This window comes from Siniperca chuatsi, linkage group LG17 (genome assembly GCF_020085105.1).
Source record: "Siniperca chuatsi isolate FFG_IHB_CAS linkage group LG17, ASM2008510v1, whole genome shotgun sequence".
Classification (NCBI taxonomy): domain Eukaryota; kingdom Metazoa; phylum Chordata; class Actinopteri; order Centrarchiformes; family Sinipercidae; genus Siniperca; species Siniperca chuatsi.
This window is the reverse complement of record NC_058058.1, coordinates 5,594,183-5,613,487: the sequence shown is the minus strand read 5'-3', so window position 1 is coordinate 5,613,487 and position 19,305 is coordinate 5,594,183. Positions and strand designations below refer to the sequence as shown.

Here is a 19,305-nt window from a genome sequence, read left to right as displayed (position 1 = left end):
CAGGCTGTCTCAGAATACTGAGTTGAAATTGGACAAGTGGAATGACTTTTCTTAACATTTGTCTCTTATTCTGTGATCATCTGACTCAACTGTGTGTAGTAGTCTACTGCTGAGGCCCAAATCATGTGTTGCAAGATTTCTTTTGAACCTATACTTTCTCTTTTTACCTTTTTGTGAAAAAAGGTCACTGTGCGGCTATGATACCCAATTTTTTTTCCCAAACAAGAATCAGTGTTGCTACCGATTCTGTCAGGTCTCTGCGTTCAAATACACTCCACAGGAGAGCCAGGCTTCCACTGAATTTCAGATGGATTTGACAAATAAAACTGATGTAGCAGAAAATGCATTTGAGGCTTTCAACTGAAACTTTGACTTGTTTGCATTTGAGAGCAGCAGGAAACCTTGAGCAGGACAAATTCTGCTAAACAACAGGATTACAAAAGCACACCTAGATACTGCCTGTTTTGTGCATGTGCTTTGTCTTTTTGTGTACCACCTTGTGAAAAATGTGTTCATTAAAAGCACTTCAGCAGCTGACATAATTTGTCCCTGCCTCTTAGCAATGGCTCTTTTTATTTGGATTAGTTGTCAACAAGCAGCTTTCAACCACTGAGAGAAATCGCTGCAGTTGTGCCTTGTTAAAAAATTATATATATATTAAGCGACCAAATTACATTTGCTGTATTAAATTTCTTGAAATTAACGAACTTTAATGAACTTGTAATTCTTGTAATCATGAGACAGAGAGAGAGAAAATGACTCCAACAGAGTAAGAAAGAAAAACAAAAAGAAGGACCAGAGAGGGCAAAACTTGTAATCCCTTGTTAAGGAAATCTAGTCCAAGGGCTGCAGCTCAATGCGTTTGGCAGCTTCCATATACAGTCATATGAGGCTTCAAGTGGCATTTTTAAAGAGTCTTTGATTGTTCATGCATTGGAATGAATTCATTTTGCCACAATGAGCCTCATCATCAAACCTCTTGATGCTCATTTTAGTTACTCCAACACATAATGATGCTTTGCTTTTATTTTTTTCCCTCCATTGGCCCTGCTCCATTAACTGCTCTCTGCCTGGCTCTCATGCAGTGATCCAGACCCCTTCCATGAAACCCCTGCTGACCCGGGACCAAAATCCTACCAAGGTCTTTTCACTTCCACCTCCCATCGGTCTCTGCCCCCTCAGCCAGCCTCTGCGCCTGTAAAGATAAAATTCTTGCGGGGAGCCGGCCTCTTTTGCTCTCCACAAGAAAAGGGGATAAGCACTCACTAACTGCTAGCTAGCCCCAGGTGGTTCCAGTGAAAAAGCCTCTTAGTGTGTGAGGGATTGATTAGGACAATATGTTACATGCCACAGCATGGTGTTATGGTATAACAGGGCTGGGCCCAAAAGCACGACCAGGACAGCGAGTGTGCAGTAGCAGGTTCTGTTTATTTAGAAGAACAGATAATGAGGAACAAGGAGCGTGGAGGTAAGGCTGGAAGCTGGAAGACTGGAGGCAGACAGCAGACCGCCACAAGGCTGAGAAGAGCAGGCAGGCTGAGGCAGGAATGCGGTCCGAGGCAAGGCAGGTGAGAGCTGTAGTGTCCTCCTGGAAAGCCGGTAGGCAACGCAGAGGCAGGTGACACGAACCTGGGCACAGGGAGTTAAACAAGTTAATCAGGCGTTCCGATATCATGCAGGTAATTTCTTAGAGGGGTAGACAAGAGCCGAAGAGTTATACCACTGAAGTAAACGGACGATCTGGCGAAGACTGGTGAGAAGAGCCGGATAGATATACTGTCAGGTGTGATTGTGGATGGAGAACAGGTGAGCAGCAGTAGATGGTTTGCAGGTGTGTCAGTTGCTGATTGGCAGTACCTCGGAGTCCGCGCCCCACAGCATACACACACACACACAAGGAGACTAAACAGGGGACAGAGACAGGAACACTAGGAATGGTACAGCCGTACCATGACAGTACCCCCCCTCAACGGGGTACTCCCTCTCAGTCCACAAGATACTGGAGACCCCTGCCTCAACGGCGCACGTCCAGTAGCCATCGGACCGTGTAGGCAGGATTGTCATTGATGATCCGGGCGGGTGGAGAGGAGCCGTGAGGCGGGCCCAAAGGACTGGAAGATACAGGTTTGACTTGAGAAACATGGAATGTGGGGTGGATCTTCATGTTACGAGGGAGCTTTAATTTAATAGCTGAGGGATTGATGATCTCCTCCACCTCATAAGGACCAATGAACCGGGGGGCCGGTTTTCTGGAGTCAGTTTTGAGTGGAATATTTCTGGAGGATAACCAAACCTTCTGACCTAGAGAGTATTCAGGAGCTGGTGTCCGGTGGCGGTCCGGAATGCGCTGGTTGTTGGCAGAGGACCGGAGTAGGGCAGCACGGGTATCCCTCCAGATCTTGCGGCAGCGGCACAGTTGGTGTTGCACTGAGAGGACAGCGATCTCTGTGATTCCTGTGATGGAAACAGTGGATGTTGATAACCTAGAGAGGCTTGAAAAGGTGACACAAAAGGTGACACTCCTATATTCCTCCTCACGGTGTGTTCTGCCAGAGAGAGACGAGCTTGGCCAAGCTGCATAGGTTCCCCTAGTAGCGATGTGAAGGGCGGAATGGGATGGTCAGCCAGCGCATACCAGTCCCTTCTCCTGGAATGCGGAGAGGAGGGGTGAGCACTGGTGCCCGGGGCACAGGGAGTTAAACAAGTTAATCAGGCGTTCTGATATCATGCAGGTAATTTCTTAGAGGGGTAGACAAGAGCCGAAGAGTTATACCACTGAGGTAAACGGACGATCTGGCGAAGACTGGTGAGAAGAGCCAGGTAGATATACTGTCATGTGTGATTGTGGATGGAGAACAGGTGAGCAGCAGTAGATGGTTCGCAGGTGTGTCAGTTGCTGATTGGCAGTACCTCGGAGGCCGCGCCCCACAGCATACACACACACACACACACAAGGAGACTAACAAGGGACAGACAGGAACACTAGGAATGGTACAGCTGTACCATGACATGGAAGTGAATGGGCTGGCTGGGGTTTAGCCTGCAAATCAGCTGTAAAACACAGTCACACTAACAAAGAGTGTGAAGTGTGTGCGTGTGTGCTGCAGGGGGTGTTGGGTTGTTTTGGATTTACAGCATGCATGCATCCACATGTCCGCCCATGTGTGCAGGAATGAATTTTGTGTGTAAAGGCACATGTATGCTTAACAATGTGTGTGGTGTGTGTGCATGAGTGATTACTGTACATTTGAGTGTGTGTGTGTGTGCATAAATCAGAGCATCTCGATGTAACGTGAGTGCATATGAGACTGACTCATTGAACCACAGTCTCTACCCTGAGGGAGACAATGGGCTGTCAAACCCGTTATCCATTCCCACTGTAAGGCAGAAGCATATACACACACACACACACACACGCAAAACACATAAATGGACACTACTGGCTGTCAGATGAGTTTTTCCACGGCCTGAATCAACAAGAATAGCAGCGAGCCAAGACCTCATCTCGTTATTTTCTTCTCCTTCCATCACATTCTTCTCCTTTCTTTTTTCTTCTCTCATGAACAAAACACACAGATTAATTTACCCTAATTACACACATCAAGACACAACTCCCACTATTCATACTGAAATGCAAAAACACACCCACCAGACGGTCCCACCAAAGCCACGAATCACAAACTTTTGGGTTATTCATAATGGTCAATGAAATCTCTTCTGTGACGCAGGGGAAAATAATAAAAACAGAGAGAGAACAAGAGAGGAAGAGGAGATGATGGAGAAAGACAAAGGAGGGGGTTAAAGAGCTAAATGCTAAAAGAGAAGTCAGGAAGAGAGTGAGAGGAGAGGAAAATGAAGATGGAAGAAAAATGTATGTGGAAGGATAAATTTAACAAAATATAAGAGTAACACAGAAAGAAACGCACGAAAAAGGTTTAAAAAAGTAAAGTGACTAAAGATATGTCTAAAGCAGAGAGAGACTGAAGGTAATGGAGCTGCAGGGGGAGACTTGAGGAGGGAATAAAGAGGAATGACTAAAAAAAACAGAGAAAGTGGAGAAGAATGAAAGGAGGCCACAGTGTCGGTGAAGTTTGAAAATGGCCAAAAAGAGAGATGAGAAAAAAGTAAAACATTGAAAGAGTGAAAGGAAGGGAGCACAGAGCATGAGATCACATCAGAAATGAATCATTTCCTCAAAGCCTGACTCCAAAAAGCCCCATGGAGACCGAGCTGACTGGCTCAGAGAGACGAGATGAGCAAAAGGATGAGGATGAAGAAAGTTTCTCTTGTTACAGTTCTTACAGACCTACATGACCACCTTCCTCGCAGAAAAGTTGCCACTTGTAGGCATTTTGCTGGTTGTTTTTTATGGTCAAGCATCTGAGCTAATACTTTGTTGCTGTTAAACCTTATACTCACATAGATGTGTTTTAAACTTTATCATTTGGTTCATCTGATTTTGCACAACTATAGACAATCATATGTATGTCTGGAGAACATAATCTAGAATTTGTACTTTACTTGAGCTGTAGGGTGCTTGTTAGTTATCCATCTAAAGTTATTTGGGTGCGATGGCATACATATGCATGCAAACTAGCATGACATTAGCCCACGATAGCTAAAGTTAGCAGCTAAAATACTTGAGGCTACTTAAGTAAAACATCAAGACCTGATGATGTCATCAGGGTTATCTCAACTTGGGCTTGAGGCCTTTAACATAAAGATTGCATTACAAACTGAAGGTGTGGGGTTTGAAAGAAGTGTGCATGTTGGAGGCAGAGAGGATCTAATGAAAGACGTGTTGCATTATGGGAAATAAAGGATGTAGTGGAGGTTGACCCATACTAGAGACAAAGGCTGCATTTCATTAGTCATTCAACATGCCCTTGTTGACTTCCCTTCAGGGGAATCCCCACTAGCATCATTAGTGTCGTTCCATTTGTCTGAAAAACTGAAGTGAACTTGATGAGATCGACCCTCAGAGGGCTGAGCGAGTCAACAACGATGGTCACTGAGAGGTGTATATCACCCACAATGCATTGCAGTTATGCATTTGGTGCAAGAAAATACAGCCATGGTTAGGTGGCAGTAATGTACATAAAACTCCTGTTGCCTAGTTAGTTTCTTAAGAAAATCTCATTGATAGCTTGATATTTTACTGAAAAATGTCATAACTAATTGCACTTAATATTTACTTGGATTGTAGTTCAGCATGTGTGATTTATTTATTGCTAACATTATCTCCAAACACATGGGAAAAGTGCTGTTCATAAACCCGTAGCAATATCATGATACTCATGATACAGATCACAAACAGAAATTTCTAAATCAGAAACTGATGCAGCTAATTACAAAGTGCCTACATAGTGCAATTATCTGCAGAAGATGCCTTCGCTTCATTGAAATGAGTTTGCAGGTATTTCTAATGATTTGTAAAAAGCAGTATAGCCCTAAGCCTACAACTGGCGGTCAATCCATGATAGTTTGGGCTGAAAGTGCACAAGGGAAGGTGTGTTCCATTTAAATCCCAGTTATGTATTTTTCCCCAACTGTATTGAAGCGCACGCACTTTCTCGATTGTTACAGACACTTATTAGAGGCAAACATTCTGCCCTGTGAAATCACGTGTAATTGTTGACTTTGTTTATTCTCTTTAATTTTTTACTAGAAGTGTTTCACACATATGCTTGTCCTGCTATCAGGGAAATTGGTGTCAATGCACCACTATGACCCTTATCTTTTCAGTCATTTCCATTATTTGTTCGCAACCCCAATGCTCAGACAATTTGCAGTTTATTCTACTGTTGCACTCAGTGCAAGTCACTGTGGATTGGAGCATCAGCTAAACGTAAATGGAAAGTCAAAGAGGGGAGGCTGTTAAATGAATGGCCACACTCTGCTTCCTTCCCAATGCACCAGAGAGATAAATCACAGTTAAGTGACATTTAGAGGCTTGTGGCATTTGCCTGTTTATGTGGAGCTTCCCCATGTAGACAGGCATGCAGCGTTAGCGTGAGGAATATGCTGATGGGGTGCACACTCATCCACATTAACATCCAAATCACATACTTATAGAGGGCAGTGAACCACAGCTGTTTTGTTTTGGGGGGTTTTGTCAGCCTGTCATGATGTCAGTTATGTCAGCTTTTATCTGGGTGATTGCCAACAGCTGTCAAACGCTAAAAATTAACGCATTTGAAAAGCTAAAAGGTGCTGCATGGATAATTATTTTATCATATCAACAGCAATATATGATGAAGCTATTTTTCTTCCTCTTTCTACTATCAAGTTATCATTATCATTATCAAGTTATCAAATTATTTCAGACACTGTAATTATTGAAGAAATTAGACTAAAGATTAGATGATAGGTAGTCTCATGGCAGTGTTGTTGTTGTTGTTGTTGTTGTTGTTGTTATTATCATCATCATTATTATTTGTCAATAGTAAAGTTATTAATTGGATACATTTCTTGTGCAACAAGATAACAGGTGGTGGAGAGGTTATTTACATCCAATGGCATGTCATGAGGTACCCATTAATGACAATTACTTTTCCACAAAAGTAAAATTAGTATTTTGACGCAAGATGCCTCGTGTGTCTCTCTAAAGCATAATTAATGCGTGGTCACTCTTCACATTTGTTTCTCAAAAGAAATATGCATTTTCAGTGGAAACAAGTGTTGATGGCCTGACTGCTTCTTTAGAATTGTGGGTCTTTTATACTTACATGTTACACAGGAAATGATAGTTTGTTTCACTGTGACCAAAGAACCAAGCACACAGCACTGACCAGACTGAGCAACACAGGCAGGTACATGTAGGATTCATGCACATTATACTGTAAATGTTGTAACGCTAAATATGGGATACCTCTCCACTTCACTTCTTCATATTATGTACACATGAGCATGCAAGTTCTGTCCAACAATGAGTAGTTGGCCATTTAAGTTCTGCTCATTTCCATGTTCATCCAGGAGTGAAACAACATTGGCACAACCTGCAGGTACACAGGTTTAACTGTGTGATCACTTCACTTAATCATTTCTGTCCTCCAGCTTTTGTCGCTCAGGTATAAACGCAGGTCAAGGTGAGACATACCATCTTTTGTCGAGAGACAGCTGTCGAGAGTCTTGAGCGATCAAGCACAAATTAAGCTTAAGGCCACTAATAACTGTGCTGCTAACAAGGGATAGAAGAGGTTTGAAAGATTCATGCAGTGAAAATTTTAATCACAGTTACTTGGCATTGTGTAGCTTGTGGCATTGTTGTATATTTATGTGAAGAATATCAATTTGAGGACAAATACGTTTTCACATGAAGTAGCAGTAGAAGGAGGAGTGATGGGAGGACACTGGTGACATGTATCAGTCCAAATAACTATATGAGACGAGAGATTAATGTTAGACCAGTCAAAGTCTGAAAACTACAGTCAAGATGACTGAGATGAGTCAATGATGAATGTAGGTAACATCAACATAATTCATATTGTATTTTCTTATTTGTTTCTTTTAATACATTTTGTGTGTTAAGCGTACATTGCTATGAAGATTTTAAGTGCACTTCCAAGAAACAACGTAGGCAGTTTGTCCCTGGACTTCTTGTTGCTAAAGCTTAAACCTGCAATACATTATTGTTTAGTCACTTGGGGGCAGCAGAAAGAAGCTGTGAACACTGCCATATCGTATCATTTAAAGTTGATGGCAAACTTGTTGGCGAATAGTTTCCTATTTACACATCCAGCAGATACAAAGTAACATTAGCATTCATTTGGTGTCCAATATTCACTCTCCTTTTAGTTCTGTTTTTGTCTCCACCAATTCCCAGGAAAAATATTTCTCTTTAGCTGTTAAATGTTCCACAATGTTCACCAGATAGTTGCTAACTTTGCCTGTCTGATAGCGTAAAGTCAGCTTTTAGAGCTTTTTTGCTGAAAATAACTGTCTGCTGTGGCCAAAAATGAGGCTGATGACAGTGGAAGTGAACCAACAAGTTGCAGACTGTAAAACCAAAACAATGAGCTGCAAGACACTAAAATGCTCTGCAGAACTGAGGGAAAATGCAGAGTCAGGTAATAATTTTCCCTGGGTTAATCACTATGAACGACACCCTTCATACAAGTAGTCATGTGATCCATTGTTGATATAAAAATATTGATTTTAGCCGCATGAGTTTCTGGAGGTAGCCCTTTCCTAAAGAAAATCTATTAGAGCCATTCATCACATTATTATACTTTACATTAAATACTTGAGTCATGAGTAAATCACTATTAAAAAGGGCTACAGTATGTGATATCAATCACTGTAGGCTTTGATATATTTCACACTTCGCACAATCGTTAAACAGGTCAACACCCATTCAAATCTGACACTCATGACATTTACACATGAAAAAACAAAACAGATATAATTCTTCAAATGTGGTGTGGAAGAGAAGGGAAGAGGCAGGGGAGGGCTGGCGTTGAGTGACTGTCTCATCCACCACACACTGGGGAGCTGAATTACCGGTAATTGGCATTTGACAGCTCATAATCATGGCATTTTGCATTTGCTTTTCAGTAACAGGACACTGATCAACAATGTGGTGGAGGGAAAGGAAAGAGGGGATTAGTTTGGTTTCACACACACACACACACACACACACACACACACATTTACAGTTAGCCGGCAGTCAAAAGGTCCTGGCATCTGTATGTGTGTGTGAGGATTTGTTGCCACAAAGATGCTAATACAGCTGAATTTAATTCTAAAATGAGATATCCACCATTTGAAAAAGTCTAACCCAATCAACAGAGGTTGATGAAAAGCAGAAAATTCAGAATCATTCTCTCCAATTTTACAGGACGAGGATTCAGTTCCAAAATACTGTATTATTCCCCATCTCTTCACATACTGGATCTCAATCCATCAATGTCCATATTTTCTGGCATGAAATTTAAGATGTATATGAATGCATAATCTGTAGGCAAGGGACAAAATTTTGGTATCGGAATCGTTCTGGTTTCCATTTGTAGTCTGAGTAGTATTGACTAATCATGTTTGAGTGGGCTTTGGTTGCGTTTACGAATACAAAAATGACATTTTGACTTACTTTGCATGGTAAGATACTTAAGTAAAAGGGGAACAATGGAGAGAGTTCTGACTTTATAAAAATACCACATTTGACTCACATCAAGCTTCTGCCTCAAGACATCTTTAGTCACAATAAATATTCATTTTTAGATAATTTTGCTCCATTAGTGTATTTGACTTCATGAGGTGGGACAAAAAGCAAGGGATCACTCAAACAGTTTTGTGGGGAATGGAGTATTTTTTCCAAAAATCTGTAATGGTTTTATTATTTGAAATCTCAATGTGCACCACTGGTGAACAATGAAGTTCCGAATGAAGATTTATCCAATTTAAAATAGTTTTTAAAATTTCAGTGACTAAAAGTAATACAATTTTAATAATTTTTGGCACTAATTTACAGATATGTATGTGGTGTGATAGGCTGAGCTACAAAAGAAAAAAACAACTATTAATTTTGTGACATTAATGGGCAGGTGACAGGTCAGATAATGGGCATGTTTACACTGTGGGTGGCTTTTAAGTGTTACCATGTTGTCAGCTGACAACCCATTAACTCCAGTAATGGTGATTTCATGTTTTTTTTTTTTTTTTTTTTTTTTTGCTGAATTGAATTGGGCTGCATAAGCCTCTGTGGGCTGAGAAAATGATATGGCCTGTGGGCCTATGAAACCCTTTCAAAATCCTTCTGCATTATTTCCAAAATGCACAGTGGACTATTTCAAAAAAACTCTGTGGTTATTAATTTCTTTGCATTTTGCAGATGCAAGGCATTTACTCACCTGCTTGATTAGGGCATTAATACAATTGCAGTGTGTGAATAAAGTCTGTGTGTGTGTGTGTGTGTGTGTGTGTGTGTGTGTGTGTGTGTGTGACAGTGAGTGAGTGAGTGAGTGAGTGAGTGAGTGAGTGAGTGAGTGAGTGAGTGAGAGAGAGACTTACAGTGAGCGTGAGAGCTGACTCACCAGTAATTGGTATTTGACACTAAATGACTTCTTCTGTATATAGCCATCTTTAATCAAGTTTTTATTGTCCTTTTGATGATAGCTGAAGCAGGGATTTCCGATTCACACCGGCACCTTTGCACCATCAAGAGGCTGACAAGGTTCATGATACTCCACACAAAAGCCATTGTTATCATAATGAATAGGTGGTAGATATGCAATTTAGTTACACTGTAGAAATTGTAGGGCAACTTAGTGTAGATAGCTTTTAACTCCCACTTGCTCAGATATGCCATCCATGCATCTCTGATAAAAACAAATCACCTAAAAGCTAAAACAGAAAGTTGGCAATCCAAGTGTCAGATCTGCTGCCGCTGTTATTTGCTTGTGCACAATGTTTAGCGTTGGCGTAAAGGTGGGTATCCACATGCATCTACTTAAAAGGCTGCCACAGTTTACACTGCTGTTGTATTTCTGTGTGAAATACGCCCAAACCACACTGTGTTTTCAAAGGAAAAATGCACTGTTACAGGTAGTAACTTTAGATGTAACTTCTACCACATTGGGCCTGAAGAACCATACAAATAGATTTGTTGGCATGTACAAGTAATTTAGGAGAATTTGTGGCATTTACCAATTTTCTCATATTTATATTTTTGTATAGGTATGAATGAAATGCACAGGTGTTTCAGACATGTCATACGAGTCATGTAAAGAAAGTCTGTAATCTCATGAACATGCACCTCCCCATGAACAAGTGGAATTCACAAAGCTGAAAAACGTTTGTGAGGTTAAGAGAGTTTGGTGAATCCAACTTGGCACATTCGTACGAGCAAACCTCATGAGAAGTTTAGGATAAGAAACATTTTTACTCCACCTAGCATACACAGATTATCAGTAAAGCCTTTTGAGGCTTAGCGTGTAAGCACCAAACCTGCATTTCATAAGCAATTAAAACAATCGCTGCAGTACATATGGCTGTGTATTTCAGTGCTGTGTTTTGTATAGTAGCATGACCAAAAAAAAAAACCCTGAGAAAATGAAAACCAAGACTGGCAGCTTTCCATTGAGCCATTGTCATGACACACCTAACATGACGTGGCGTTCCACGACACTTTCTGATGTCTTTTGGCCAGTATAGAGGCTAGAGGAGTGAGCTTCTGGCTGAAAATTTGCTGGTTTGAGTCCAGGGGCCTTTCTCACAAAGCAGGATTACTGAGTTAACTTAATATCTAAACCTGGAACACCTTTCAAAGCTGGAACATTGTCTGAAGTAAAAAGGAGCTGTTACATGGTGTCCAGATAACTTTGTAATCCTGCTTAGTGAGAAGGCTAGACAGGCTGGAAATGTCTGGGAACAAGAGATGTTCCTTCTACCTTTAACAAATATTGCAGAGGTGCACTTGAGCAAGGTATTCAACCCTTAAACCCTGCTCTGTGGCTCACTATGGCTGTTGTTCCCAGGTGTTAAATATATGCGACTGTATAAATATGACACAGGATGGTGCTGAATTTATAATCCCTGGATAAAGTTAAAAACAAAAGTTCAGCTCTGTGTGTCTCAGGTGTTCTTCTGGCATAATGCACCAAGAGTGTATAATCTACAAACAAAAAGCCTTCCCACTGTGGGCTACGTTTACACATTAAATAACAAGAGCACCAATAGCAATGTTGAGGTAAAGAACAGCCGGTTCAATAAAAGCCCATCTTTGCCACTTGGGCTCTGAGCGCCTCCTGTACAGCATACAAACAAAAACAAATACATGCACTTTTGAAAGGCAATGACACCCACTATCAACAGGACGTGAGGAAAACAACATATAGTAGACGAATGGAGCAATTGTACAGAGAGTTTGACTGTGCTCCTTTTCAGGGCGGACAAAGGGTTGAAGATGGGAGAGAGCAGGGCGTGACGCTGTCCATATGCCATTCTGCATTAAATGATACATCTCTGTCATATCTTTACAAAACAAAGGATCTGCAGCACCCGTGTCAATGGCTTTTGTTCCATGCTTCCTTTCATGTGCAGACATTTCTTTTCATGCCCCTGCCTTGTTGATCAAGGCTACACGGTTCTCCTCAGAGTTCCACTGAAGAGTTTGCCTTCTCTATCTGATGTGCTACCCCTACTCAATACACTCACATTCTGCTGCACAGATCAAAGGCCAGCGAGGAATTCATCAAAAGGAATTATTCAAAAAAAGAAAGAGGAGAAGAGGATCAAGATATAAGAGATGTAGCTCTGAACAAATTAGATGGTTATCCAATATTGGTAGAAAGGACAAGCAAAGGCGAAGGGGGCACGAGTGTAAAATTGAGAAAAAAATTACATACATTACCACATGATATCTATAGACTGGTCCAAAAACCAACGAAACAGCTACAATCTTTGACATTAAACTTTGGTCAGAAACCATCGCATGTTCTCTCCTTCCTGGAAATGAAGGAAATTGGTGGATTGATGTGATTTGACAGCAAGAATAACAACTGCCTTGTTAAAGCTAAAGCAGAACAACATTGGAAACCAAAAGCCAAAATAAAGCCCTGACTTGAAAACACTGTAGATGATTATCCAATCCAAGAACATTCAGTCAATTGTGTTGTGCCCTTGTGGAACTTTTTTTATTCCCAATTATCATGGAGACCAGAAACTCTAGAAAGCGTGCCCAGAAAAGCATCCTTAGAGACAACTTGCTTGACTACATGTTATTAATCACACTTTTCACACACTGTTCATTACCCTCACTCTATACTATGGACTATAGCACAGTTTGGATGTGACCTTTCACATGCAATATCATCTGCAAAGTCATCGTATGATGCATCATTGGTTTCTGAATAAACTTGAACCTTTATCCACCATTTGTGTTTACAACTAAGGACACAAGAGTGCAGCGACCATTTTCCACACTTTATTGGGGTGTCTAACAGTGATGGAAGGTTTTTAACTGACTTTTGATTAGGGCTGCAACTAATAATTACTTATACCAGTGCTGGTTATTTTTTTTGATTAATCAATCAATTGTTTAGTCAAGTTGAATCCAATTGAAATAAAATAAATAATTCAGGTCAGCACAACTGCATCAGCAAACTCTTGTTTTTTTTTTTAATTTCCTTACATAAATCATATTCATTCAACTTAGTTACACTCCATATTTTTCCCCTGGTCATCCCCTGCAGTGGCTCTATACCCCCCCGAGGGGGGCACACCCCCAGTTTGAGAACTACTGGTTTAGTCTATAAAATGTGAAACATACATGAAAATGCCCATCACAAGTTCCCAGAGCCCAAGGTGACATCTTCAGATTGCTTGTGTTTGCTGACCAACAGTCCGAAACCCAAACCTACTCCATTATCAATAAATATCAAAAATATAGATAAAACAGAAAATCCTCACATTGAGAAGAGAAGCTGGAAGTGCTATTTTTTCCTCAATAAATAAATTAAACACTTATTCGATTATCAAAATTGTGGATTACTTTTCTGTCAGTCAACTAATTGATTAGTTCAGTAATTGATTCAGTGTGACTACAGATACTGGCATGCAGCCCTGCTTGTTTTTTATTTCCAGTTTTTGCCAGGCTGCTCCTGGCACACGGGTCTTCACACTTCTCTGCCAGCAATCACCAGGATCTATTCTCTGGTCCCTAGTTTTGGACAGGCCTCTCTCCGGCGGCTAGCCCAGCTCTGGCTGCAAAGATGCATCCAAGTGCATACAGTGCCAGTCTCTCTGGTATTATATCCACCCACACCACAATCAGGTGTGTTAGCAGCCCTTTTTAGCGATTACTTACAAGCAAGTACTTCCTCTCCTGCTTTATGATCTGCTTTTTAACTCTCGCCTGGCACACTAAAAGGGCTTATTACACCAAGGAAACTGGCTCATTGGTGTGTCTGTGTGTGTGTGTGTGTGTGTCTGTGTGTGTATGACCTGCCACTCATATTCGTTCTTATTCTCTTTTCATAAAAAGAGTGCATATTACAAAACCTGGATAAACAGAAACAGTTAACCTTGCTTATCTTAACTATGCATACTTCATAAGACATAATTAAATACCTTCTCGATATCATGGAGAGGGTCCACTTGTCAATCTGTGAGTTTAAAAATGATTACTCTCAGCCTTTTAAGCCTGAAAACAGCCCAAAAAGAAGTCATGTGACTGCCAACTGCAGCCATAAATATGCATAATGATTAACAGCAAAGGAAATTTTAATTATCAATTACAGGAGAAAGCCAAGAAGCTGGAAACATTTTACATTTTACAAGCAAAACAAATTTATCACAAAGTCTGAACCATATTTTATCAGGTTTCACAGATTAGATTTGTTTTTAATCAATTATTTTTTGTGATTCATCATTCCTGGGTTGGCTGAGACTAAATCACTGAGATAGACGGGTGGATTCCAACAATGGGGGTGGATTTGGCTCATTTCATTTCAAAGCGACGCAGGTCCATTTTAACAAGCACTCTTCAGTAAAACACTAAGACGAGAGTAATGTGGCCAGCCAAGCACTGAGCTCTAATTACTGATATTTTCTGCCAGAACGAGAAGCAAGTGGCAAATAACCGGATTACAAAGCTGAACACAAATTAATAGGGGAAGATCAGGAGACGAACACCAATGTTAACGCTTCTGATTCTGACAACGACGCAGAACTGCGGTGGGAGGGGGTCTGGGGCTCAATATGTACAAAAAACCACCAGCAACATAGTAACAGAAATTAAATTAGTGGTTCTAAAACGGGGCCCAGAGATCATTTGAGGCCCTTGACGTGTTCCAAGGGAATCCCCAACATAAGGAGGGACAGTTTATTTTCACTGCTATTTAAATCTTCCCAACTGAACCGAAATTTGGGAAAGATTTAATATGTCTAATACACATTTCTGTGTCATCCGACCACTTGTAGAGACACAATACAATTTTGAATCAGTAGCAAAATAATGACCTGTATTGGTCTTTGGTACAAAACTGGGCTCCATGTCTTCATGTGTATCTGTTTATGGTGCTTAAATTTTCCCAGTTTGATTGGTCAAAAACGAAAAGTTATTAGATTTAAAATTATGGGTCCATTACAGAGATTATCAGGTATTTTATTGAAAAAAATATATTTTTGCCTCTAGGCCTGTTCAATAATTTATCTAGTGCTAAAAGGTAAAACCATTTGAAGTCAAAATTCACTGTTCCGTGAACATGAATTGAAGGTTCATCACTCACAGGCAGGAATCCTGTTGAGTTGGAAGGCACACTAATCTCTAATAAAGCAGGTGATTCTGGTGAATACAGCACATCTATCCCTACAGGCCCACCTCCTCCTATGAAGCCTCATTACACCCTCAGTCAGATGGCATAACACTCAAACACTAACCGTTCAACTCACACACTAAAGGGAAGAGCCTCCCTCGCTCTGAAGTTGTGCCCAGGTATCGAAACAATTAGCTGACAAGTATTATCAACTAATAGATTCATTATTCTTACAATCATTCTCAAAGTCAGTGTCTTCACATACAGGACATTAAGCTCTCCGATCATCAGACATGACATCAAATACTGTTCCACACCTGTAATGTCCAGTCAACCATCCCTGGCAATTATGCTCATATTGGACTATTCTGCATGCAGATGTAGTTTGAGGCAGCATTCGAATTTGGCCATGAAAAAAAAAATCGGATGTTTTTATGGGTTGCTTGATTTTTTAAAATTTTTCGTGGCCATCTTAACCTACATTCAGGTGGTGTCGGATTTATGAGCTACCCAGTTTTCCCCCAGAATGTGACATGACTGCTTTTACCAACAGGGCAAACCAGAACAGACAGTCCATCATGAGCAGCAATAAAGTTTATACAAAAACCAAAGTGAAGCTTAGCTACTAATTTAAAATGTGTAAACATTCTTTGATAACTGGAGTGCTGCTGCATTCAATTTTTTGAGTATTTATATCTTTCTTAAAATTCTGAAGTCTGGCTTATTATTGACTAATAAGTTAGCGCCATCTTTTTTTTTTAATAGTTGCTCACCATGAATTATGTAAATGTCGAGGTGAATGTGAGTGAGTTGGTTCGGTGAGTTGTAATGACTTGGAGAAATCTATGACCCAAATGACATTAAAGCTGGGGAAGTAGCCTGTTTGGTAAACTAAACCCCTCTTGAAAAAATGGAAAATGTATTTGTCTATTACCTTATAATAGAGAAAGAAATATCATCCTGAGTTTACATGTATCATAAACGCAAACAGTAACCATTTCTCATAAAGTTAGCCTGTTGATACATAATTCTACTAGCTAATGAAGCAGCAGTAGGCCCTCATGGGACACATTAAGCGACCTCAAAATAAACAGAAGCCCAGACAGAAACATTTGCAGAGGGAGAAAAAGCTACAGTGCAGAACAACAAGAACAGAGCGTTAAATACGGCGGCAAGCAGAACAGAGCTGAATAAAACAGAAGCGAGAAGAACAGGACGGAAAATACCTCTACACAATAGTGAGACAACAAAACGGCGATACAGAAGCCAGACAGACAAGAGCAAAAAAGTAGAACAGAGCAGGGTGAGGAAGGGAGTGTTGGAAATGCAAACGAGAAAGAGACACAGACAGCAAGATGGGGAGAGTTGGCGTTCTTTGTGTTCTGAAATGAAGAGAAATAAGAAGAAATGGATGCAGGCCTGGAGGGAGGGAGGCCAGAACACTGTGTACCAGCACATTATAGTCTGAAATTACATAGGACACAATCTGTTCTCGCTCCCTGCTACAATTCAATTCGTACCCAGGATTCCTATTTGTCTCTCGCTCGCTCCACTACAACTGGTTTCATATGCAAGAACCTATTTTCTCCCCCCTCTCTCTTTTTCTTTCTCGCTCTCTCTTGGTGCAGTGATGACAGCTCTACCATATTAAGAGTGTGAGAACTGCTGCGACTGGGCATCTGCAGGTGTGTGTGTGTGTGTGTGTGTGTGTGCGCATGTGACCTCTTGGAATCTATTATCTCTGCAGGTGAACACATCCAACAGTCTTGCAGGCTGACCAATCACTGCCAACACAGGCTTGTCTCTGTGTGTTTGTGTTTGTCTGTGTGTGTGTGTGTGTGTGTATGTGTATGTGTGTGTGTCTTTCATCTCTGGCTGTCCTTGCCGTGCCCCCCATTTCTCTCTCTCCTGTAAACACACATACACGACACACAGGGCGGCCTATGTTGGCAGTTGGCAGTAACACACACACACACACACACACACACAAACACACACACACACACAGTGAGAGCCCCCAGCTGTTTTCAGTCTCTCTTCTGTCGAACTAACAGACACTAAACAGACGGATCTCCTCAACTCGAGCCGTCAGCCTCTCTCTCCTCCCTCCTGTCCTCTGACTGACTCCCCCCCCCTCACTTCCCTCTCTATCTTGCTTTCTTGTCATCCACTGTCCTCCTGCTCCTTTTTCGTGTCTTTCTCTCCTTCCCCTCCCTTCTCGGAGACCACATTTTCTCTCTCTCTCTCTCTCACCTCCTCCGGACCATCTGACATTCTCTCACTTATTTGTTTGGCTCACTTCAGTTTCTGTATGCAAAGTAAAAAAAACAAAAAAAAACAACACATTTACATGAGACATGATTTGGCTTGAAAACTAAATACTGAGCATTCCCTGTTGCCTCACATATGATGAAACATGTTGATGTTTAGCGGATATAATGTTTCTCATGTTCACTATATCAGTTTAGTGTGTTAGCATGCTAAAATTAGCATAAAATAGTACAGCTCAGGTTGACGCGAATGTCATTGTTTTTGCAGGTATTTGGTCGTAAAACAAAGTGATGGCCAAATTCAAATTTTAACATGAGTGAGGGGATAGCCAAAGTTATTAGGAAGCTTTCTTAGGGGCACATGAATGTCTGTGCCAAATTTTATGGCAATCCCATCCAAAGTTGTTGGGATATTTCAGTCTGGACCGACCAACACAACGACATTGCCATCCATGTTAGCCACGCTGCTAACATGGCTAAAAATCCATCATCTTAAAAAAGGTAAAGATTGTTCCAAATTTTAGTTGGTCTGGCAGTTGCTTAAGAAAGACTCATAAGTTTACCTGAAAATCCAAGGTGATTTAGCAAAGACATTTTATGTTAACAACCAATAAGCCTGGGAAATTACATTTTTAATTAACTACTCATTGTGTCTGGTACATTTCTAAATTCTACTAGAACCTTTTTGAATCACAGTTGAAGACGGAATATCATTGAAGTATTGTGTACTAATAAGTATTGAAGAATATTGAAATGATCAGGAATATGGAGCTGCTTATAGACCTAAAATTAACATGTTAAAGACAGAAAGGGAAACAGCAAGTCATCTGTCTAGTGTGCCTGGTCAAGTCCCCACTATAATACTTCGTGATGCACGACGCATCACGCCTCTTATTATCTGTCTGCTGGCCTCTTGACTCCAACAATATGTAGCCACATTCTGCTTCCAGTTTGACAGTCTTATCAGCCTCAGGGTAGACAAGCTAAACTGATGAAGTGGGCGGTGAAGCTGCTGTCCTATTTATGATTTCCCTGGAAATGAGACTCCACAAAAAGTGTTTTATTTTGTAACTACTACAGTAAGTGCACTGCATGTAATGGTAATGCGACCAAAACATTGCATGCAGATTGGAGATTTGAAGCATACATTGTATTTTTGTTAGTTAGTTAGTCTGTTTCAATTCTTTAGTTTGGGACAAAACCTTGTTCACCCACTTAAAGGGTCAGGGGAAACATATTATCTCTTTTACCTCTAGTGGTATCGAACTATGCAGATAGTTTTGGTTTTATTTGTCCAGGTTCTGAGATTTGTGCCTCCAACCCAATACAATGTTGGTGAATAGAATTTCTTATGTGGTGCTCACAGCATTGAAAAATTACATTTAAAATATTTAACAGCAACATCTCTTCCAGAATCAGTGTCCTCATTATTCTGGATTATCCACAGACCTCACCGTCAACAATTGTCACAAGAACTATTTCTTCAGCAGAAAGTTGTTCACAATTGTTTTTTGATGAGTGACAAATTATGTTTACTTGATGAAATCTCTTTTTGTAATTTGGGTAAACCACTTGTTTAAGAGGCTGTGGGACTTTCCTGCAAATGAACCAACCGACCAACCAACATGACAAAACACCGGCCATCATTCATACTCAGAGCATCAGCAACATGTACAGTGATGCCTAGCTGAACAGGTGTTATAGTTGATTCATATTCTAGACTACACTATACGGCCAAAAGACACCAATCCACCCTCCCATCCACATACTTTTGGTCTGCG

At 40.8% G+C, this 19,305-nt stretch overlaps 1 protein-coding gene and 1 long non-coding RNA gene across 4 annotated transcripts in view; both read right to left on the bottom strand.

Moving 5' to 3' along the window:
- Positions 1-19,305, bottom strand: part of pvrl2l (PVR cell adhesion molecule related 2 like) — a 283,769-nt gene that overhangs the window by 167,186 nt on the left and 97,278 nt on the right. The window lies entirely within an intron of this gene.
- Positions 1,410-4,140, bottom strand: LOC122864435. Its single transcript, XR_006375220.1, has 3 exons — positions 2,539-4,140; positions 1,721-2,454; positions 1,410-1,629 (listed from the first exon to the last, which is right to left on the bottom strand). It is a non-coding gene; the product is annotated as an uncharacterized LOC122864435 (long non-coding RNA).